Source organism: Tamandua tetradactyla, chromosome 24 (assembly GCF_023851605.1).
Source record: "Tamandua tetradactyla isolate mTamTet1 chromosome 24, mTamTet1.pri, whole genome shotgun sequence".
Lineage (NCBI taxonomy): Eukaryota > Metazoa > Chordata > Mammalia > Pilosa > Myrmecophagidae > Tamandua > Tamandua tetradactyla.
This window is the reverse complement of record NC_135350.1, coordinates 24,361,203-24,386,010: the sequence shown is the minus strand read 5'-3', so window position 1 is coordinate 24,386,010 and position 24,808 is coordinate 24,361,203. Positions and strand designations below refer to the sequence as shown.

Here is a 24,808-nt window from a genome sequence, read left to right as displayed (position 1 = left end):
TTCCAGTTATTTCTCCTAGGCGAGACCCGCAGCTCCCTCTGCGTTTTCAGCTGTATTCCACCCGCTCTTTCCTCACCACTTTTGAATCCACCCCCGCTTAGTTCCGTGGGTACAAACAGTTGAACAACCGCACTTCACTGGACTCAAAACCTTTTTTGTCCACCTCACAGGAGGCTTGGGGGTGAGGCGGTATTCTTTAATCAAATCAGAAACTTTAACATTTTTCTGGAGACTACGCATGAATGAATTGTACCCATAACTTGTTATTTAAAGTTGATTTAGTGAAACCTTAAAACTGTTAAGTGTCAACTTTTTTTACACAACATTTTGCTACAAATATTCAGTAAATGCCAGTAGGGGAACTCTTCATGATTCACAGTCAGTTACAGATGGTCCATGTAATCAGTTGCAAATGGTGGGCTTAAAAAATAGTGCGGTACACAAAGTACTATCATAATGCCAGCTACTTAATCTTCCAGCTAATAAATTGGTAACACCTGTGTACATCTCCAGCAGCTTGTGAACAAGTGATAGCAACTCACATTTACAATGTTTAATAGTTTATTATTTTTTTGACAAAATTGGATAGTCAGATTCAACGTATATACTCTAAAGTACTTTGGATTGACTTTCAATTTGAAAGAGTTTATAAGATTAGAGAAACTCCCTATTTCTGGGAGATAAACCCTAGAAAATGGTTTCCCAACGATTTTGAGAAGGTCCTTTTTTATTATTTCTCCCCCTGGGGACCCAGGGGTTCTTATGATGTTATTAATAGCAAGAGTCAGTCAGTTCCCCCACTTAATTGATGTAATAACAGTCAAAAGCTAAGAAACCTGAAGTAGTTAGTTTGAGCTCAATTGAAGCGTCAGGAAATCCGAGGCAACATTAATACCTTATCCAGTTTAGAGATTACTCTATGTGATCTTTGCCGTCAGAGACCCAGCTAAAGAAATTTGCTCTTGCTTCACTAAATAGTGGTTATTTAGTTATTGAGTGATTGAGCTCAAGAGCTGGAAGACTTAAAGTTTGCTCTACCTCCTCCTCACAGTATGATCTTAGTTACTAACTGTTGAAGCCTCTGCCAAGTGGCTATGGTAGCACCTAGTTTCATGTGATTATTGAAATATGGAAAAAGGTTTGCAAGGTACACAGTAGCATGTGTTTGGCACACAGTAACTGGCACTCAGTAAACGATAACTATTATCTTCTACATTGGCTGGATGAAATAATCTTTAAAGTATCTTTGATTCCTAAATATTTTTTCCTGTGTAATAAATGGTATTCCTTGGATGTAGAATCAGCAAAATTTGAAACCTATTCAAGATAAACTCAACCAGATCATCTAAAATCTGAAATTGGTTTAGTACACTCAACAGTTTTCCTCTTCCTGAAGTGAATGGAACAATAATGATTTCTTCCCTTTTCATAGCAGTTATGTGATGGTTTCCTACCCCTTTTCCTGTCCTGGAGAAAACCATGATGCAAAAATATTAATCCTCTTATCTCTCTAGTACTTGTGTTCATGCTAATACATATGTAATGTAGTCATAGTTACATAATTTTTAATGCCATATCCAATAAGTTACTTAATAAATGCTAATAGTGAAAAAAATTAATAATATGAATTATATGGTCTTAATATTATTGCCTTTTTCCTTAATAGCTTTTTTTCTACTTCAGCCAGACACTCTACAACTAATTACTATCTCCTCTCAAACACTAGCAACTAGCAACTACTGTTGGTTTTGACTTTTTATGTAGAGAATTCGAGAGATCATCCCATACTTGGAAATTTCTGATTTCTCAAACACATCTTTCTTTAAACACCTTTTTTTGGGCGATAAATATGAAGAGACTTTCCAGCTATTTCAAAGATGTTAGCCTAGATAGATAATGGCAGAATACTTCTGAGGAAATCCAAATTAGAATTTTGGTTCTTTGTACTTAGGGCATCGTGGAAAGAATGTACCTTCAAAGACTGACTAGTCGTCAATAACTGAGTTCCAGCATGGTATAATACAAAATATTTACCCAGAATAAAAGAACTTGGGTTGAGTCAGACTCAGCCACTCATTATTATTAAATAGGTATACATAGCAGCAGATAAGCCAACCTCATAAAATTGTGAAAGGGTTTCACAGAGTGTGAAGAATATATGGGGTGGTATATTAACTTTTGTGACACAAAGGCTGTAGTTCTCCCCAAATTCTACACATAAATATGATTATGTTAAGAGAAGCCCATGCTGTTTAGTTCAGTGTTGATGAAGCCAAGGTCATGAGTTTGAATTCCATATTGCCCAACTTTGTACTTTCCAGGATCACAGATTACATACATTCAATTCACGGGAAGCCTTTTAAGCCTTTTAAGGAAGACTCAGAGGAGACAGGTCCCATTCCTGCTTCGGCTGATGAGCCTCTCCTGTAGAGTTCATCCAGACCATCCATCAGAGTCATCAGTTTCACAGCCTGCCCTGTGAAACTCTGCGTTCCTGCGGTCACGTGAGACATTTTTATAAATTTTATATTTGCGAGTGTTCCCTGTTGATTCTGTTGCTCTAGAGAACCCTAACTAATACATCTTGGTACCAGGAGTGGTTCTTAAGAAACAGAATCTTAAAAATGGGTTTTTATGAATGGTTTTCTACTCTGACTGGACCCAGAGACACTAAGGACTCTGATTCTCGTAATCAGAATGACACTCCCAATCCATGGACTGAGTTGGCAAAGGAGATAGTCAAAATATCATCATTCAATTCTCCTAATGCTTCGCTTATACGAAGCCAGACTCGGGGATAATGTTTTTGACACCTTTACAGAGTTTTGTAGAAGTAAGAGTTATAGAGATGTTGGTTGGTTGTTGTTAGATACACTGCCTACATTAAGGGATGAAAGGGATGGGCTTAAGGCTTCAAACAAGAAGCTTAAGTGCCGTCTGAAAGATGTAGACGTTTCTATGAGTATCCTGAAGGAAAATCTTATTTCCTGTACCTGTAGACTTGAGATCTCTGAAAATCAGATTCAGAGTCTTATTGTTAGAGTAGCAACTTTACAATGTAAACTGAAATCTCAGTCTTTGCATGGTGTCTGCCGTTAAAGTGAGGGCATTGATTGGAAAGGAGTGGGACCCTGAAAAATGGGATGGTGACATATGGATTGATAATGATGTCGGGGGTGAGGTTGAAGCCCTAGATCATGCTGAGTCTTCTCTAGATAACTCTGTAATAGTTTTCCCTGAGGACATCACTGCCCCACCTCCAGCCTGCCTTGAGGAATTGGCCACCCAACCTCCTCCTGAAGGGATTAGCCCTGGAGTGATTAATTCTGTTTCACCAGATGAAACTGCAAATGAAGGCCCTGAAGCAAATGGCTTGGAAGATATTTCTAATTCTTTTCCTGACCCACTCCCACCACCCCTCATTTCTTCCAGACCTATAACTAGACTAAAGTCCCAACAGGCCCCTAAAGGTGAGGTACAAAGTATCATACATGAGGAGGTACGTTATATTCCAAAAGAACTGTGTGAGTTTTCCAATTTATATAGACAGAAATCAGGGGAATATGTGTGGCAATGGATTCTAAGAGTGTGGGATAATGGTGGGAGGAATATAAGGCTGGATCAGGCTGAATTTATTGATATGGGCCCACTAAGCAGAGATTCTGCATTCAGTGTTATAGCTTGAGCAGTTAGAAAAGGTGTTAATAGTTTGTTTGGATGGTTGGTTGAAACATGGATCAAAAGGTGGCCAACATTACCTGAGGTTGAAATGCCAGAACTGCCCTGGCATAATGTAGATGAGGGGATCCAGAGGCTTAGAGAGATTGGAATGTTAAAGTGGATTTATCATGCAAAGCCTGCTCTTACACCCCAAGAATGTCCGGAAGATGCACCTTTTACCAGAACAGTGAGAAATAAATTTGTGAGACTAGCACCATCATCCCTAAAGAACTCTGTGGTTGCACTTCTCGGTAGGTCAGATATTATTGTAGGAACTCCTGTCACTGAGTTGGAATCCTTGAACACAATGGGGATGACAGGATCCCGAGTTGGCAGAAGTCAGGTGGCAGCACTTAATCACCAAAGACAGGGTAGACGTGGCTATTATAATAGACAGCAAACTCAAAGGAGGTGTCAAAATTATATGACATGCAGAGATTTGTGGCATTAGCTAGTAAATCATGGGGTACCTAGAAATACAATAGAAGGGCAGTCTACTAAATTCTTGTTTGAGCTGTATAAACAAAAGAGTTCTAGGTCAAGTGAACAGAAGTCTAACCTGAATTACAAAAACACAGAGTCATGGCCCCTTAATCAATTTCCAGACTTGAAACAGTTTACAGACTCAGAGCCCCTTGAATGAAGGGGAGGCCAGGTCCCTTTGAGGGAGAAACCTGTTACACTGCCACAAATTTATACTGTTACTCTTCCTCCACGTCTTCCCCAAGGAGACTGACAACCTTTTACCAGGGTAACTGTGCATTGGGGAAAAGGAAATGATAAGATATTTTGGGGATTATTAGACACTGGTTCAGAAGTGACATTAATTCCAGGGGACCCAACACATCACTCTGGGCCACCTGTCAGAGTGGGGGCTTATGGAGGCTAGGTGATCAATGGAGTTTTAGCTCAGGTCCATCTCACAGTGGGTTCAGTGGGCCCCCGGACCCATCCTGTATTTATTTCCCCAGTTCCGGAATGTATACTTGGCATAGACATACCGAGCAACTGGCAGAATCCCCACGTTGGCTTTCTAACTCATGCAGTGAGGGCTTTTATGGTGGGAAAGGCCAAGTGGAAGCCACTAGAACTGCCCCTACCAAGCAAAATAGTAAATCAGAAGTAATACCGGATTCCTGGAGGGATTGCAGAGATTACTGCCACTCTTAAGGACTTGAAAGATGCAGGGGTATTGATTCCCACCACATCCCCGTTCAACTCTCCTATTTGGCCTGTGCAGAAAACAGATGGGTCTTGGAGAATGACAGTGCATTATCGTAAGCTCAACCAGGTGGTAACTCCAATTGCAGCTGCTGTTCCAGATGTGGTATTGCTTGAGCAAATCAGTACATCCCCTGGTACCTGGTATGCAGCCATTGATCTGGCAAATGCTTTTTTCTCAATAGCTATTAGTAAGGACCACCAGAAACAGTTTGCTTTCAGCTGGCAAGGCCAGCAGTATTCTTTCACTGTCCTACCTCAGGGGTATATCAACTCTCCAGCCCTATGTCATAATCTTGTTCACAGAGACCTTGATCATTTCTGTCTCCCACAAGACATCACACTGGTCCATTATATTGATGATATCATGTTGATTGGACCTAGTGAACAAGAAGTAGCAATTACTCTAGATTTACTGGTAAGGCATTTGCTTGTCAAGAGGATGGGAGATAAAGCCAACAAAAATACAGGGGCCTTCCACCTCAGTGAAATTTCTAGGTGTCCAGTGGTGTGGGGCATGTCGAGATATCCCTTCTAAGGTGAAGGAGAAGTTGCTTCATCTGGCCCCTCCTACAACCCAAAAAGAGGCACAACGCCTAGTTGGTCTTTTTGGATTTTGGCGACAACATATTCCTCATTTGGGTGTGCTACTCTGGCCCATTTATCGAGTGACCAGAAAAGCTGCTAATTTTGAGTGGGGACCTGAACAAGAGGAGGCTCTGGGACAGGTCCCGGCTGCTATACAAGCTGCTCTGCCACTTGGGCTGTATGATCCAGCAGATCCAATGGTGCTGGAAGTGTCGGGGGCAAATAGAGATGCTGTCTGGAGCCTTTGGCAGGCTCCTATAGGAGAATCACAATGCAGACCCTTAGGATTTTGGAGCAAAGCCTTACCATCTGCTGCAGATAACTACTCTCCTTTTGAGAAGCAGCTTTTGGCCTGCTGCTGGGCCTTAGTAGAGACTGAACACTTAACCATGGGCCACCAAGTTACCATCAGACCTGAGTTGCCTATCATGAGCTGAATGTTGTCTGACCCACCAAGCCATAAAGTTGGGCATGCACAGCAGCACTCTATCGTAAAATGGAAATGGTGTATATGAGATAGAGCCAGAGACGGTCCTGAAGGCACAAGTAAGTTACATGAAGAAGTGGCACAGATGCCCATGGTTTCCACTCCTGCCACATTACCTTCTCTTTCCCAGACCAGAGCTATGGCCTCTTGGGGAGTTCCTTACAGTGAATTGACTGAGGAAGAGAAAACTTGGGCCTGGTTTACAGATGGTTCAGCACGATATGCAAGTGACACCTGAAAGTGGACAGCTGCAGCATTACAACCCCTTTCTGTGGTGTCCTTGAAGGACAGTGGTGAGGTGAAATCCTCCCAGTGGGCAGGACTTCGAGCAGTACACCTGGTTGTTCATTTTGCTTGGAAGGAAAACTGGCCAGAGTTGCATTTGTAATCTGACTCATGGGCTGTTGCTAATGGTTTGGCTGGATGGTCAGGAACTTGGAAAGACCATAATTGGAAAATCGGTGACAAAGAGGTCTGGGGAAGAAGTATGTGGATAGACCTTTCTGAGTGGGCTAAAAACATGAAGATATTTGTGTCCCATGTGAATGCACACCAGAGGGTGACTTCAGCAGAGGAAGATTTTAATAATCAAGTGGATAAGATGACCCGTTCTGTGGATACCACTCAGTCTCTTACCCCAGCAACTCCTGTTATTGCCCAATGGGCTCATGAACAAAGTGGTCATGGTGGTAGGGATGTTTACGTGGTTGTGCAAGTGCTGGCTTGTCTGTTGCAATGAGGACATTTCATAGAATTAGATCATGATCACGTTAGCTGCATCCATAGCTGCTTCCATTTGTAATCAGCCAAAGAGGAGTGTCTTCTACAATGAGTGATGCTTAATCTAATCACGGGAAGCCTTTTAAGGAGAACAGGTCCCATTCCTGCTTCGGCGGGTGAGCCTCTCCTGTGGAGTTCATCCAGACCATCCATCGGAGTCACCGACTTTACAGCCTGCCCTGTGGATTTTGGACTCTGCGTTCCTGTGGTCACATGAGACACTTTTATAAATTTTATATTTGTGAACGTTCCCTGTTGATTCTGTTTCTGTAGAGAACCCTAACTAATACATGTGGTGATGTTGGCTTCATAGAATGAGTTAGATTGAGTTCCATCCTCTTCAATATTTTGGAAGAGTTTGAACATAATTGGTATTAATTCTTCTAGAATGATTGGTAAAATTCCACTATGAAGCCATTTGGACATGGTTTTTATTTTTAGGAGGTTTTTGATGACCATTTCAATCTGTTTACTTGTGATTGCTTTGTTTAGATCTTCTATGTCTTCTAGAGTCAGTGTGGGTTGTTCATGTTTTTCTGTGAAGTTGTCAATTTCATTTAAGTTGTCTAGTTTATTGCCATAGTATCCTCTTATAATCTTTTTTATTTCTGTGGGGTCAGTAGTAATGCCCTATTCTCATTTCTAATTTTATTTGTTTGAATCTTCTTTAGTTTTTTCTTTGTTGGTCTAGCGAAAGATTTGTCAATATTGTTGAGTTTCTCAAAGAACCAACTTCTGGTTTTGTTGATGCTCTCATTGTTTTTTATTCTCAATTGCATTTATTTCTTCTCTAATCATTGTTATTTCTTTCCTTCTATTTGCTTTGGGGTTAGTTTGCTATTCCTTTTCGAGTTCTTCCAGTATGTAGTTAGGTATTCCTTTGTAGCTCTTTCTTCTTTTTTAATGCAGGCATTTAGGGCAGTAAATTTCCCTCTTAGTAGTACCTTTCCTGCATCCCATAAGTTTTAATATGTTATCTTGAGATAGTTAATTATTTCTCTTGTAATTTTCCTTTGATGTACTGATTGTTTTAGGGTGTGTTGTTTAGCCCCATAAATTTATGAATTTCCAAGTCCTGCACCTGTTACTGATTTCCAGGTTCATTCCATTATGATCAGGAAAAATGCTTTGTATAATTTCAGTATTTAAATTTATTGAGGCCTGTTTTATGATCCAACATGTGGTCTACCCTGGAAAATGATACATGAGCACTTGAGAAGAATGTATATCCTGCTGTTGTAGCGTGCAGTGTTCTGTAAATATCTGTCAGGTGTAGCTTTTGTATGAAGTTCTCTGTTTCCTTATTAATCATCTGTATACATGTTCTATCTATTGATGAGAATGTTGTATTGAAGTCTCCACCTATTATTGTAGATGTATCTATTTCTTCTTTCACTGTTGCCAGTGTTTGCCTCATATATTTTGGGCATCCTACTGGTTAGATGCATAAATATTTATGATTGTTACTTCTTCTTGGCAGATTGTTCTTTTTGTTAATATACAGTGCCCTACTTTGTCCTTTTTTAACATTTTTTGCATTTAAACTGTATTTTGTCTGATATTATTATAGCTACCCCCATTCTTTTCTGGTTACTCTTTACAATGAATATCTTTTTCCAACCTTTCACTTTCAACCTGTTTCTGCCCTCTGCTCTAAAGTGAGTCTCTTATAGACAGCATATAGATGGGTCATATTTTTTATCCATTCATCCAGCCTATGTCATTTGATTGGGGAGTTTAGTCCATTAACATTCCAAATTATTACTATAAAGGCAATACTTTCTTCAACTGTTTTATCCTTTTGTTTTTAATTTGTGTGTGTGTGTGTGTACATGGTCCAGGAATTGAACCCAGGTCTCCTGCATGGAAGACAAGCATTCTACCATTAAACCACTATCTTTTTGTTTTTATATGTCATATCTTATTTTTGTCTTTTTTACCCTTTTAGTTACCCTTACTGATATTCTTCATTTCTATACTCTTGTGCAAGCTTCTTTCTCCTATCTTTTCATTTCAGCCTGTAGCATTGCCTTTAGTGTTTCTTGGAGGGCAGATCTCTTAAAGAACTCCTTCAGTTTCTGTTTATCTGTGAATATTTTAAACTTTCCCTCATTTTTGAAGGACATTTTTTTCCAGATAAATAGTTCTTGGCTGGCAGTTTTTCTCTTTCAGTATCTTAAATATATCACATTATTGCCTTCTCACCTCCATGGTTTCTGATGAGAAATTGGGACTTAGTCTTTTGAGCTTCCTTTGTATGTGATGGATTGCTTTTCTTTTGCTGCTCTCAGATTTCTCTCTTTGTCTTTGGCATTTGACATCCTGATAAGTAAATGTTTTAAAGTAGGCCTATTCAGATTTATTCTGTTTGGAGTACATTGCACTTCTTGGACCTATATATATTGATGTTTTTCATAAGAGTTGGGAAATTTTCAACCAGTATATCCTCAGATATCCTTTCTGTTCTTTTCCCCGTTTTCCCCTTCTGGGACACTCAGGATGTATATATTTGCTTGTTTGGTGCTGTCATTCAATTCCCTGAAACCCTGCTCAAAATTTTCCATTCTTTTGTCTGTAAGATTTCAGATGTCCTATCCTCTAGTTTGCCTATCTGTTATTCCACCTCTTCAAATCTGCTGTTGTATGTATCCATTGTATTTTTATTTCTTCTAATGTGCTTTTCATTCCTATAAATTCTGTTATTTTTTTGCGTGCTTTTGAATTCTTCTTTATGCTCACTTAATGTCTTCTTTATTTCTTTTGCCACATCTTTCTTCATCTACTAGAATTTAGGTTTATTTACAGATCACTAATTAGTCTTCTCAACTCCTTATATCTTCTCTGAAGTTTTAATTTGTTCCTTTGACTTGGCTATATCTTGCTGTTTCTTAGTATGGTTTGTATTTTTTTTTTTGCTTGTGTCTAGGCATTTGATTTTCTTGATGAATTTATTCTGGAGGTCAATTTGCTTCTCTTGCTTATGATTTCATTGTTGATTGGCTTTGTGCTATAGCTCTTCTTTGACTTGGTTCAACTTACTCTAGACCTTTAAAATAGCATATGTTTGGGTGGGCCACAGTGGTTCAGCAGGCAGAGTTCTTGCCTGCCATGCCAGAGACCTGGGTTCGAATCCCAAGTGCCTGCCCATGCAAAAAGAAAAAAAAAATAGCACGTTTAACCAATCAGAAGTTTTTCAGCTTTTATAATTTTATTCTTGCCCTGAATATACAGTACAATTTTGAGACTGAACTATTTCTGCAATTGTTTCAAACCCAGGAAGAATCTACCTTTTCCCTCTTCTTCCTCTGGGAGTTTTGATCTGTTCTGTTTGTGTATAATTTGCCTCTATATGTTTTTAACACTCCTTTTGTTATCTTTAGCTACTTTTACCTGTAGGGCTAATTCTGAGAGGAGGAACCCCTAAGAGGACCTACCCAAGCTAGTTTTTCCCCATCAAAACAGGCCCAGGACCCACAAAGTAGATGTAGATCAGGAAAGTGCCCTGTGGAGGAGGGTCAGGATACCAGCCTTCCTTATGATGTCTCCCTGAATCCGTGTTTTCCTGTCAGCCCAACAGATGGCACTCTTTAGCCATCTGCTCCCCAGGGTCCTAAAATGATACTGTGCTTTTAATCCTCAGCCAACTCAGCCCCTACAGCCCTGCAGGGTACATGGCTGAGATAGATGCTGCTATCTATCTGCTATCTATCTGAGATAGATGCTGCCAGCTGCTTTTGGCCAGGGTGGGTTTGCTCAGATCCCATACTTTGGGATCTGAGTTCTCTAAAAACAGTTGCAAATGACGTTGGGACTTTCCAACCTCCCCACCCCTGCCTTTACTTGGGGACCAAGCTACTCTTCAGCAAACTGACCCCACAATCCAAGAAGTTACGTATCAACTCAATCAGCGCCACTTCTGCCCCTGCCAGAGACAGGATTGAAATGGAGGCTGCCAGCTACTCTCTTCCCCATGCCAGTTAAAACTGTAGCTGTTTTCTCAGAGCTCAAATACAGCACTCTAAATTCACTGATCAAAATCCAGAGTCAGTGCCCAGCTCTGCCCTGCACCCCCCTTTTTCTCAGGGAAGAGCTGTCTGTTAGCAAACTTCTCCCCACTGCCCTGAGAAGTTACACTGTCTCCCCTTCAACCCTGATTCCTTCCCTGCCAGGAACTGGTTTGAAAAAGTGGCTAACAGCTATTTTCTGTTGGGCTGTTTAAACTGGTGTTCTCACAGCTGGAGTCTAGCATCCCAAATTCAGTACTCAAGAGCCAGAGTCAGTGCCTGCTCCCTGTCTCCCCTCTTCTCTTGAGAAGAGTTTTCCTTCAGCAAATTGACCTCTACTCCCCTGAGAATTTACAATGTTTCTCAATTCTCCCAGCTTCCTCCTCTCCTAGGAGCAAGGTTAAAACAGAAACTGCTGGGTAATTTCTGTCTTGGGTGAGTTGTATATTTAGCTATACTCAGAGCTGGTACCCAGTAGTCTGAATCCATTAGTCAGAAGCTGCAATAGGCACCTGGCTGAGTCTCTCCCACCTCACCCACATGCCCTGGAGGATGAACTGAATCCTGGAAGTCCCTACTGTGCTGTCTTGTGGTAAACAAACAAACAAACAAATGAACACACTACCTTTTATTGATTTTTCAGTTTTGCAGAGATGGGGAAGGGGATTTGAAAAGTCTATGTGTTGATAATATCTTCTCAAATAATATTTCACTTACCTATGTTAGAATTTTATAACTCTTATCTCCCCATCTAAGTTATATATTTATATGCAGAGTAATGTCCGTACCACATATTCCTAATATTATGGCAGGAAGATTATTGTAGATATTTATCATATTTTAATTATTGTATAGACTTCTTTTATGTATATATATGCAGCTGAGATTGATGCAGTACCACACATCATAAGACATCTTACCATAACCCCTCCCAAATAATGGAGTACACATGATATATTCCAAGTTGGTACTGTCAGCTTGTTCTGGGGATATATAGGGTTTAGGTCCTTCTCTCAATGTAGCTGAGAGGATTAGACAAGGAGTAAAATTTAAGCAATGCTTTAATCATTAAGACCACATTAATAAGGCCACTGCAAAACAAATTCCTGATTGCCTGCCAAATGAAAAGTCTCTGTGGTTTAAAGGGCAAAAAGAATGGCTGGCTGGAGTTTTGAGGAGTTTATATTTGAATGAACTAGGGAGAGAATTTTTTGGCATAGCAGATTAGAGAAAGGAAGAAGCAATTAGAGGGTAAATGTGGCAGTGATTGCTGTTTCTAACCCTTATCCATTTTCCAATTTTTAGCTGGACACATAATCATTAGAATAAAAGTATATTTGGCCCTAAGATTAAATTTGGACCCAAACAAATAAACAGCCATGGTGGGTGCAACATCCAGGAAGTTTCCTTAAAGGAAAGGGCATGTCCTTTCTTCTTTTCTTTTTCTTGCTGACTGGAAGGAAGACAGAGTTAGAGAGCCATCGTGGGCCATGGGAAATGTAGGCCACACATGAAGGGAAAACAAAAAAGATAGATGCAAAGGTCTTTGACAGTTTGAAATATCAAATCTGCCCTGGATCACTCTGGACTTTTATACATATTTTGTTTGAACTACTGTTATTTTGAATTTCCTATCACTCACAGCTGAACCAATCCTAACCATTACAGAAAGCCAACTTCCTAAATCCTTGGAGAAAGACAGCACACTTTACACTGAGTCACTAAGAAACAATATTTCTGAAAAGGGAAGACTACATATTTCCTGAATTTCAAGATACTGATCTAGCTGCAAGGTTTAGGGTAAATCATAAAAAAGACTTTTTGTTAGAACAATTTTAAAGATGTCACTTATGTATAAGACCTAAACACTCTAACATCAAATCAAGAGAAGGATGTGAAACATTTTGAAGGTAGAATCGATAAGATTTAGTGACTGACAGGGTGTGACATTTAAGAAGACATAGGTGGTAGAGATGAGCACTAAGGAAAGGAAAAGGGGCATAAAAGAAAACTCCTGGGTATTTTAGATGGGCTATCTGGGAGATAAAGTAGCAAAACCATCTACAAAAATAAGGAAACGAAGGGAGTAGATGTGGATGAACAGAGGATAGGAGAGAGAGGTAGGTCAGGAAAGTATGAAATATTGACTTTAAATTTACATTAGATGAATCCAAGTAGAATTTTCAAGTAGGTATGGTGGCCATAGGGGTAGAAGATTGTGGAAGGAATCAGGTTCAAAGAAATATGGTAAGGAATATTCCTAACAAAGAAGTTAGGCGACCAAGGAAAAGAGTGAACACAACTGAAAGCTGAAGAGCAGCCAAAGGAAAAAGCATGAAAGAACTAAAGTGTGGCATCACACTGGGCACAATGATTCCATACTGAGCTAGAGAAACTCCTTGTAGTTATAACATCTAACAAGACGATGTTCAAAAATTTTCTGCGTGTGTATTGTTAGCTATGGATATTGATCATTTATCTGCTTTTGACCTTTGTAATTTCCTCTGTTTGCCAGAGATGACATTGCCATAGTTTTGGGGACTAAACCTGGCTTTGGCAAAACTCTTCATTGTTACAAATAAATCTCTTTATACATACAAGAGAATGATAACTGAGAAAAACCTATTGGCTACATTCTGTAAGTTTGAATTTCACACAACTTTCTTAGTATGAGAGGGACTCCAAATTTCATCTTAATCCTGGTGATAAAAAGAACTCTTTCATCTGACAAGAATTTAAAACCACACAACATATACTTCACTCCTCACCACAGAGCAACCGCAGAGCAAAAACCATGTAAAATGTGTGGCCATTACATCCTTTGCTAAAACCCAGGAACAGATAAGTATGACTCCCTAGTCCTTTCAATAGGACAACATTGCTCCGAGAAGAGTCTAGTGACTTTCCCTTATACTTTTTTTCATATACTTTGTGTGCTGGCTTGAAACTGTTTTATACCCCAGTAAATCCATATTCTTTAGTCTCAATTCAATATTGCTGGGTGGGATCTTTTTGATTAAGTTGTTCCCATGAAGATGTGACCCACCCAATTGTGGGTGGGACATTTTGACTAGGTGGTTGCCATGGAGATGTGTCTCTACCCATTCAAGGTGGAGTTGCTTGCTAGAGTCCTTTAAGAGGGAACCATTTTTGAATAAAGCTTCAAGCAGAGGTGTATGGAAATGAAGAAAGAAAACACTCCTGGGGAAGCAGTTTGAAATGAAAAGCCAGAGACCCTAGCAGCCACGTGCCCTCCCAGCTGACAGAAGAGTTCTGGACCCATTGGCCTTTCTTGACTGAAGGTATCTTTCCCTAGATGCCTTGATTTGCACATTCTTATAGCCTTAGAACTGTAAACTTCCAACTCAAAAAATTTCCTGTTTAAAAGCTGTTCCATTTCTCATATAGGGCATTCTGGCAGCTTTAACAAACTAAAACATTTTAGTCTGTTTTTTGGTGTGGGAGACTTTTGGGATTATTGTTAGCCCACAATAACTTAGTGAAAGCTAATTAATACAGCTTTCAATACACATACTGTATTTATTTTTGCATGGTCAGGCACCAGGAATCGAACCTGGGCCTCTGGCACGGTAGGCGAGAACTCTGCCTGCTGAGCCATTGTGGCCCGCCCGCATACTGTATTCTTTGAGAATCATTTTGTTAGATGTTGTAATTTCTTTAAGGAGCTTTCCAGTTTCTTATAGAATTACTGTTACTGGGACTTAATTCAGTGCCCAGGCAAAGGATAAAGTGCAGTGCTTTTGCTATAGGAATAGATATATGGTTCGCAGATAAAGATGAACAAATCAGCAGGTTTAAGATATGTGAGACAAAAATCAACTCTAAAAATACTACCTAGTGATTTTTTACATTTATAGGATGCTTTATGGTTCTCAATCTACTTTTTTTTTTTTTTTTTTTTTTTTTTTAAAGGAAAGACAGAGAGAAGGAAGGAAGGATAGAAGGAAGGAAGGAAGGAGGAAAGGGAAACATTTTTAAACATTTTCTTGTTTTATTGTATTCTGTTTCTCCGTTTTTGTTACATGGGGTGGGGCCGGGAATCGAACCGAGGTCCTCCGGCATAGCAGGCAAGCACTTTGCCCGCTGAGCCACCGCGGCCCGCCCTCAATCTACTTTTATATAGCGTTCCATTAAACCTAACATGTGAACGAAACACTAGTATGACTTTTGTCCATTTTCAAAGATAGAGAAATAGATCTACAGAACATTCAGGGATTCAGAGAATGTTATTTCCACAGCTTTTGTACTTCTGACCGAAAAACTTCTCAAAACAGGATCTAATCAACACCTATGCCCATCCTGTAATTTTTTCCTGCCAAATGAAATATGTAAACTCATAATTTATAAGACATTGATGTCATTCTTTCCAGATGAATACTGTGTTCATTGTCCTGATAGTTCATGAAATTGTCTAATTTCTTTCAATGAGCCATCTCCTCTGCTCAAAATCTCAGCGGAATACAGTCTGAGACAACCTCTTCTTTCATTAATAGACAAGTCCAAAAACTTTAGGCAAAAGTTGTTGGGATCATTTATCATATTTCATGACAGGCTATGGAAACTTACATGCTGGCTCTTTGTTTAGTTTTTTATTTCCTGTTTTAAAAACTAAAACATTGTACTCGTCTTCTCAAAAATGAAACAAATCACTTTTTGCTCCAAACTAAGCTGACAATTCAGGAAATTTAAAAAATCTGTAGGGAAAGGAAAAAGCCTAGCAAATCAGTGTTGCTGTATAATATAATGTGGAAGAATTTGTTTCACATCACTGATTTACAATGTAATAAGACTTTACTAATTTGAAGAAAAGGCTTGCCAAATTAATGAATTATAGAGCACTTGAAGATACAGTATTTATATGTATGTGTAGTATGCATAAATATAAATATATAACAAATTCAAATAACTTACATATGAATATATAAAACTCCCACATGGCTACAAATAAGCGTTGTCAAAAACAAATACTATTATTGACAGCCCCTTCCAACATGAAAAAGTTAAATGGTCATGGGCCAAATACCCCTAAAGAGTGGGATAGAAAGATCAAAGGTGATGGTGGAGTTATACAGAGAAGGTAGAGTTTAATAAATGAATATTGCTGAATCATTAAATTGGTATTTATTTCAGCCTCTGTATCTTAGAGCAGCTAGAAGTGAAAATCTAAAATTGTGGAATTGTAACACATGTCAAACTCTGAAATCTGTTCTACAACTAATTGTTGTACTTTGCTTTAAAATACACTGCTTTTTTGTATAAATGGTATTTTTCATAAAAAAAGAGAAAAAAAGTTGATTATGATGATTAAAAAAAAATTTACTCCTTCCGGCTTCCTATATTCTGGAGCAGCTAGAAAGAAAAATCTGAAAGGACGGTATGGTAGCCTATGACAAACTCTGGCATCTGTCCTATAACTACTTGTTGAAGAGTGCTTTGAAAACTATTGCTTTTTTCTTTCTTTGCTTTGTATATATGTTATATTATACAATTAAAAAAAAAAACCCAGCTACAAAAATAATCAATAGTGATCTATGGCAGTATTATATTTTAATCTGCCCAATACCTTTACTTCTTATTTTTAATCCCCTCTTTTGGCAATATATCAATCATGTTAAATGGATAAAGAAGAGAAAAATGTTAGTATTCTATTCCTTTGGACCAAGTGATTTGGCTGTTTAGAGAGGAGATTAAATCAGGGCTAATCAAAATCCTTACTTGAAGTGGTTATACAAGAGGCTTTTGGAAGATTTTCCCTTTTGGCTAGCTTGAAATATAGAAATAATATAAATTTAGGCTTTTGGTGCCATCTCTCCCATTAGATGAAAAAGATCTGTCTGGAGAGGGAGAGAATGAAGCCATCAGTAATGGAAGTCGGTGGAAAGTGTTTGTTTAGGTTATCTTGCGTTTCAGTTTGGTGCCCAAGGCCCTGGTTCCTGAAATTCTACCTTCAGGTCTGTGAGCATCCAGCTATAGGAGCCAATAAATCCTCTTTTTTGGAATTAAAATAAAAACAGCAGAAAACAAAAAACAAATGTTAATAGTTTTGCTTTAGATGAAAAAAACAAACATTTGTAGTAGCATTTTTTGCAAATGTATCAAAGCTTAAGAACTTAAAAATTAAGTTTAAAACTTTTTACCTTTTTTTTTTCTTTTTTTTTTATTAATTAAAAAAAGAATTAACAAAACAATTAGAAATCATTCCAATCTACATGTACAATCAGTAATTCTTAATAACATCACATAGTTGCATATTCATCATTTCTTAGTACATTTGCATCGATTTAGAAAAAGAAATAAAAAGACAACAGAATAAGAATTAAAACAATAATAGAAAGAAAAAAAAACAAAAAAAACAAAAACAAAAAACCTATACCTCACATGCAGCTTCATTCAGTGTTTTAACATAATTGCATTACAATTAGGTAGTATTGTGCTGTCCATTTCTGAGTTTTTATATCAAGTCCCGTTGTACAGTCTGTATCCCTTCATCTCCAATTATCCCTTCTCTTTTTTTTTTTTTTAATTAACGGAAAAAAGAAATTAACCCAACATTTAGAGATCATACCATTCTACACATGCAATCATTAATTCTTAACATCATCACATAGATGCATGATCATCATTTCTTAGTACATTTGCATTGGTTTAGAAGAACTAGCAACATAACCGAGAAAGATATAGAATGTTAATATAGAGAAAAAAATAAAAGTAATAATAGTAAAATCAAAACAAAACAACACAAAACAAAACAAAAACCTATAGCTCAGATGCAGCTTCATTCAGTGTTTTAACATGATTACTTTACAATTAGGTATTATTGTGCTGTCCATTTTTGAGTTTTTGTATCTAGTCCTGTTGCACAGTCTGTATCCCTTCAGCTTCAATTACCCATTGTCTTACCCTGTTTCTAACTCCTGCTGAACTCTGTTACCAATGACATATTTCAAGTTTATTCTCGAATGTCCGTTCACATCAGTGGGACCATACAGTATTTGTCCTTTAGTTTTTGGCTGGATTCACTCAGCATAATATTCTCTAGGTCCATCCATGTTATTACATGGTTCATAAGTTTATCTTGTCTTAAAGCTGCATAATATTCCATCGTATGTATATACCACAGTTTGTTTAGCCACTCTTCTGTTGATGGAGATTTTGGCTGTTTCCATCTCTTTGCAATTGTAAATAATGCTGCTATAAACATTGGTGTGCAAATGTCCGTTTGTGTCTTTGCCCTTAAGTCCTTTGAGTAGATACCTAGCAATGGTATTGCTGGGTCGTATGGCAATTCTATATTCAGCTTTTTGAGGAACCGCCAAACTGCCTTCCACAGTGGTTGCACCCTTTGACATTCCCACCAACAGTGGATAAGTGTGCCTCTTTCTCCGCATCCTCTCCAGCACTTGTCATTTTCTGTTTTGTTGATAATGGCCATTCTGGTGGGTGTGAGATGATATCTCATTGTGGTTTTGATTTGCATTTCTCTAATGGCCAGGGACATTGAACATCTCTTCATGTGCCTCTTGGCCATCCGTATTTCCTCTTCTGAGAGGTGTCTGTTCAAGTCTTTTTCCCATTTTGTGATTGGGTTGGCTGTCTTTTTGTTGTTGAGATGAACAATCTCTTTATAAATTCTGGATACTAGACCTTTATCTGATATATCATTTCCAAATATTGTCTCCCATTGTGAAGGCTGTCTTTCTACTTTCTTGATGAAGTTCTTTGATGCACAAAAGTGTTTAATTTTGAGGAGTTCCCATTTATTTATTTCCTTCTTCAGTGCTCTTGCTTTAGGTTTAAGGTCCATAAAACCGCCTCCAGTTGTAAGATCCATAAGATATCTCCCTACATTTTCCTCTAACTGTTTTATGGTCTTAGACCTAATGTTTAGATCTTTGATCCATTTTGAGTTAACTTTTGTATAGGGTGTAAGAGATGGGTCTTCTTTCATTCTTTTGCATATGGATATCCAGTTCTCTAGGCACCATTTATTGAAGAGACTGCTCTGTCCCAGGTGAGTTGGCTTGACTGCCTTATCAAAGATCAAATGTCCATAGATGAGAGGGTCTATATCTGAGCACTCTATTCGATTCCATTGGTCGATATATCTATCTTTATGCCAATACCATGCTGTTTTGACCACTGTGGCTTCATAATATGCCTTAAAGTCAGGCAGCGCGAGACCTCCAGCTTCGTTTTTTTTCCTCAAGATGTTTTTAGCAATTCGGGGCACCCTGCCCTTCCAGATAAATTTGCTTATTGGTTTTTCTATTTCTGAAAAATAAGTTGTTGGGATTTTGATTGGTATTGCATTGAATCTGTAAATCAATTTAGGTAGGATTGACATCTTAACTATATTTAGTCTTCCAATCCATGAACACGGTATGCCCTTCCATCTATTTAGGTCTTCTGTGATTTCTTTTAGCAGTTTTTTGTAGTTTTCTTTATATAGGTTTTTTGTCTCTTTAGTTAAATTTATTCCTAGGTATTTATTCTTTTAGTTGCAATTGTAAATGGGATTCGTTTCTTGATTTCCCCTCAGCTTGTTCATTACTAGTGTATAGAAATGCTACAGATTTTTGAATGCTGATCTTGTAACCTGCTACTTTGCTGTACTCATTTATTAGCTCTAGTAGTTTTGTTGTGGATTTTTCCGGGTTTTCGACGTATAGTATCATATCGTCTGCAAACAGTGATAGTTTTACTTCTTCCTTTCCAATTTTGATGCCTTGTATTTCTTTTTCTTGTCTAATTGCTCTGGCTAGAACCTCCAACACAATGTTGAATAATAGTGGTGATAGTGGACATCCTTGTCTTGTTCCTGATCTTAGGGGGAATGTTTTCAATTTTTCCCCATTGAGGATGATATTAGCTGTGGGTTTTTCATATATTCCCTCTATCATTTTAAGGAAGTTCCCTTGTATTCCTATCTTTTGAAGTGTTTTCAACAGGAAAGGATGTTGAATCTTGTCGAATGCCTTCTCTGCATCAATTGAGATGATCATGTGATTTTTCTGCTTTGATTTGTTGATATGGTGTATTACATTAATTGATTTTCTTATGTTGAACCATCCTTGCATACCTGGGATGAATCCTACTTGGTCATGATGTATAATTCTTTTAATGTGTTGTTGGATACGATTTGCTAGAATTTTATTGAGGATTTTTGCATCTGTATTCATTAGAGAGATTGGTCTGTAGTTTTCTTTTTTTGTAATATCTTTGCCTGGTTTTGGTATGAGGGTGATGTTGGCTTCATAGAATGAATTAGGTATTTTTCCCTCCACTTCGATTTTTTTGAAGAGTTTGAAGAGAATTGGTACTAATTCTTTCTGGAACGTTTGGTAGAATTCACATGTGAAGCCATCTGGTCCTGGACTTTTCTTTTTAGGAAGCTTTTGAATGACTAATTCAATTTCTTTACTTGTGATTAGTTTGTTGAGGTCATCTATGTCTTCTTGAGTCAAAGTTGGTTGTTCATGTCTTTCCAGGAACCCGTCCATTTCCTCTAAATTGTTGTATTTATTAGCGTAAAGTTGTTCATAGTATCCTGTTATTACCTCCTTTATTTCTGTGATGTCAGTAGTTATGTCTCCTCTTCCATTTCTGATCTTATTTATTTGCATCCTCTCTCTTCTTCTTTTTGTCAATCTTGCTAAGGGCCCATCAATCTTATTGATTTTCTCATAGAACCAACTTCTGGCCTTATTGATTTTCTCTATTGTTTTCATGTTTTCAATTTCATTTATTTCTGCTCTAATCTTTGTTATTTCTTTCCTTTTGCTTGCTTTGGGGTTAGCTTGCTGTTCTTTCTCCAGTTCTTCCAAATGGATAGTTAATTCCTGAATTTTTGCCTTTTCTTCTTTTCTGATATAGGCATTTAGAGCAATAAATTTCCCTCTTAGCACTGCCTTTGCTGCGTCCCATAAGTTTTGATATGTTGTGTTTTCATTTTCATTCGCCTCGAGGTATTTGCTAATTTCTCTTGCAATTTCTTCTTTGACCCAGTCGTTGTTTAGGAGTGTGTTGTTGAGCCTCCACGTATTTGTGAATTTTCTGGCACTCTGCCTATTATTGATTTCCAACATCATTCCTTTATGGTCCGAGAAAGTGTTGTGTAAGATTTCAATATTTTTAAATTTGTTGAGACTTGCTTTGTGACCCAGCATATGGTCTATCTTTGAGAATGATCCATGAGCACTTGAGAAAAAGGTGTATCCTGCTGTTGTGGGATGTAATGTCCTATAAATGTCTATTAAGTCTAGTTCATTTATAGTAATATTCAGATTCTCTATTTCTTTGTTGATCCTCTGTCTAGATGTTCTGTCCCTTGATGAGAGTGGTGAGTTGAAGTCTCCAACTATTATGGTATATGAGTCTATTTCCCTTTTCAGTGTTTGCAGTATATTCCTCACGTATTTTGGGGCATTCTGATTCGGTGCATAAATATTTATGATTGTTATGTCTTCTTGTTTAATTGTTCCTTTTATTAGTATATAGTGTCCTTCTCTGTCTCTTTTAACTGTTTTACATTTGAAGTCTAATTTGTTGGATATTAGTATAGCCACTCCTGCTCTTTTCTGGTTGTTATTTGCATGAAATATCTTTTCCCAACCTTTCACTTTCAACCTATGTTTTTCTTTGGGTCTAAGATGTGTTTCCTGTAGACAGCATATTGAAGGATCCTGTTTTTTAATCCATTCTGCCAATCTATGTCTTTTGATTGGGGAATTCAGTCCATTGACATTTAGTGTTATTACTGTTTGGATAATATTTTCCTCTAACATTTTGCCTTTTGTATTATATATATCATATCTGATTTTCCTTCTTTCTACACTCTTTTCCATATCTCTCTCTTCTGTCTTTTTGTATCTGACTCTAGTGCTCCCTTTAGTATTTCTTGCAGAGCTGGTCTCTTGGTCACAAATTCTTTCAGTGACTTTTTGTCTGAGAATATTTTAATTTCTCCCTCATTTTTGAAGGATAATTTTGCTGGATATAGGAGTCTTGGTTGGCAGTTTTTCTCTTTTAGTATTTTAAATATATCATCCCACTGTCTTCTAGCTTCCATGGTTTCTGCTGAGAAATCTACATAAAGTCTTATTGGGTTTCCCTTGTATGTAATGGATTGTTTTTCTCTTGCTGCTTTCAAGATCTTCTCTTTCTCTTTGACCTCTGACATTCTAACTAGTAAGTGTCTTGGAGAACGCCTATTTGGGTCTAATCTCTTTGGGGTGCGCTGCACTTCTTGGATCTGTAATTTTAGGTCTTTCATAAGAGTTGGGAAATTTTCAGTGATAATTTCTTCCATTAGTTTTTCTCCTCCTTTTCCCTTCTCTTCTCCTTCTGGGACACCCACAACACGTATATTTGTGCGGTTCATATTGTCCTTGAGTTCCCTGATACCCTGCTCAAATTTTTCCATTCTTTTCCCTATAGTTTCTGTTTCTTTTTGGAATTCAGATGTTCCATCCTCCAAATCACTAATTCTATCTTCTGTCTCTTTAAATCTATCATTGTAGCTATCCATTATTTTTTCTATGTTTGCTACTTTATCCTTCACTTCCATAAGTTCTGCGATTTGTTTTTTCAGTTTTTCTATTTCTTCTTTATGTTCAGCCCATGTCCTCTTCATGTCCTCCCTCAATTTATCAATTTCATTTTTGAAGAGGTTTTCCATTTCTGTTCGTATATTCAGCATTAGTTGTCTCAGCTCTTGTGTCTCATTTGAGCTATTGGTTTGTTCCTTTGACTGAGCCATATTCTCAATCTTTTGAGCGTGGACAGTTATCTTCTGCTGCTGGCATCTGGGCATTTACTCAGATTTCTCTTGGTGTTGGACCCAGCAAGGTTGTAATATTTTTCTGTGAAATCTCTGGGTTCTGTTTTTCTTATCCTGCCCAGTAGGTGGCGCTCGTGGCACACGTTTGTCTGCGGGTCCCACCAGTAAAAGGTGCTGTGGGACCTTAAACTTTGGAAAACTCTCGCCGTCCTGGGGGTTCACTAGCCAAAGCGGCTTGAGCCGGCCTGGGGTCCGAACGCAGGGAGGGTGTCCGAACGCAGGGAGGGTTGCTGGTCGCCGCAGCCAGGGAAAGAGCCCGTCCGAATTTCCTAGTCGGCCCTGGGCAACAAGCGTGGTGGGAGGGCACCAGCGGCAGCGGCCCGCCCGAGAGAGTGCACGTTCCCCGGGAGTCACGGGGTCACCGTTCTCCGTGGCCTGGGGGTTTCCGATCCAATTCTCTCAGTTGGTCCGGGGGCTGCGCGTGGTGTGGGCGCCAGTCGCCTTGGTTTCAGGGGACCACCTCTCCAATTCTCCCAGCCGGCCCGGGAAGGGGGAAGGGAGTAACTCTGGCCGCTTGCCACCCCGCCCGGTAAGGCCCGCGCGCCTCGGCGATCTCACCCGAGCTGCTTCTCTCAGCCAGCCAGCCGTTCCAGGATGGGGTACGCTGTCTTTTTTATCTCTGTTGTGGCTTTGGGCGCTTTCTGTATCGTTTCTACTCCCCTAGTAGGTGTCCTGGAGAAGAAACTAAGATCCGCGCGTCTTACTAAGCCGCCATCTTCCAAAACTTTTTACCTTTTGTGTTTTGTATTAAGTTGGTCTATATGATGGTTAGGCTCATGTGTCAATTTGGCCAAGTGATGGTGCCCAGTTGTCTTGTCAGGTAAGCACTGGCCTAACCATTACTGCAAGGACATTTCATGGACTTAAATCATCAGTCAGTTGATTGCATCTATGGTTGATTACATCTACGATCAACTGAGGGAAGTGTCTTCCCCAATGAGAGAATCCAATCAGTCTGACTAATACAACCGACTGGATTTAATATAATTAGTTAAACACTTTTAAGGGAGAGGTGACAATTTCAGCTGTCAGAAGAGAGAACTTTCATCTCTACTTCAGCCAAGGAGAACTTTCCATCACTTCTTCAGCCAACCAGCCTCTCCTGGAGAGTTCATTGACGACTGTCATTGGAGTTGCCAGCTAGCGGCCTGCCCTACAGAATTTGAACTCTGCATCCCTACAGATGTGTGAGACACTTTTATAAAATCTCATATTTACAGATATCTCCTGTTGGTTCTGTTTCTCTAGAGAACCCCGATGTTCTAGTTTGCTAGCTGCCGGAATGCAATATACCAGAAATGGAATGGCTTTTAAAGAGAGGAATTTAATAAATTGCTCATTTACAGTTCTAAGGCTAAGAAAATGTCCCAATTAAAAGAAGTCTACAGAAATGTCCAATCTAAGGCATCCATCCAGGGAAAGATACCTTGGTTCAAGAAAGCCAATGAAATTCAGGGTTTCTCTCTCAAATGAGAAGGCATATGGCAGACACAGTCAGGGCTTCTCCCTCAGCTGGAAGGGCACATGGCAAACATGGTGTCATCTGCTGGCTTTCTCTCCTGGCTTCTGGCATTTTCCATCTTCATCTCCAAAGGTCGCTGGCTGGTGGACTCTGCTTTGTAGTGCTGCAGCATTCTCTGCTCTCTCTGAATCTCTTTCTCCAAAATGTTTCCCCTTTTATAGGACTCCAATAAACCAATTAAGACCCACCCAAATGGGTGGAGACAGGTCATCACCTAGTCCCGTTTAACAACCACTCTTGACTAAATCACATCATCCAGGGAGATGATCTGATTACAGTTTCAAACATACAGTATTGAATAGGGTTTATTCTCCCTTTATGAAATGGGATTTATATTAAAACAGGCTTTTCTTAGGGGGCATACTTCCTTTCAAACCAGCACACCTGACGAATACAATCTACAAACTTTCTTTAAAGATAGTTCATACTAGTTCAATTGCCAATGAATTATTGAAAATACCAGAGGGATGGGATCTGATATACTGGGGTACTACCCTTGGGTAGCTATAGCAAACATAATGATCTCAGAGGCTGGGGATTATGACTTGAAATTTCAATTACAAATTAAGCAGAGCATTTTAAATCAGATTGAATATTTTGGAGGTGGACAGAGTCTCCCCAAACTG

The 24,808-nt window shown here is 38.8% G+C and overlaps 1 protein-coding gene across 1 annotated transcript in view; it reads left to right on the top strand.

Annotated features, from left to right (window-relative positions):
* Window positions 1-24,808, top strand: part of LOC143668109 (uncharacterized) — a 115,527-nt gene that overhangs the window by 908 nt on the left and 89,811 nt on the right. The gene's annotated exons all lie outside the window — the stretch shown is intronic.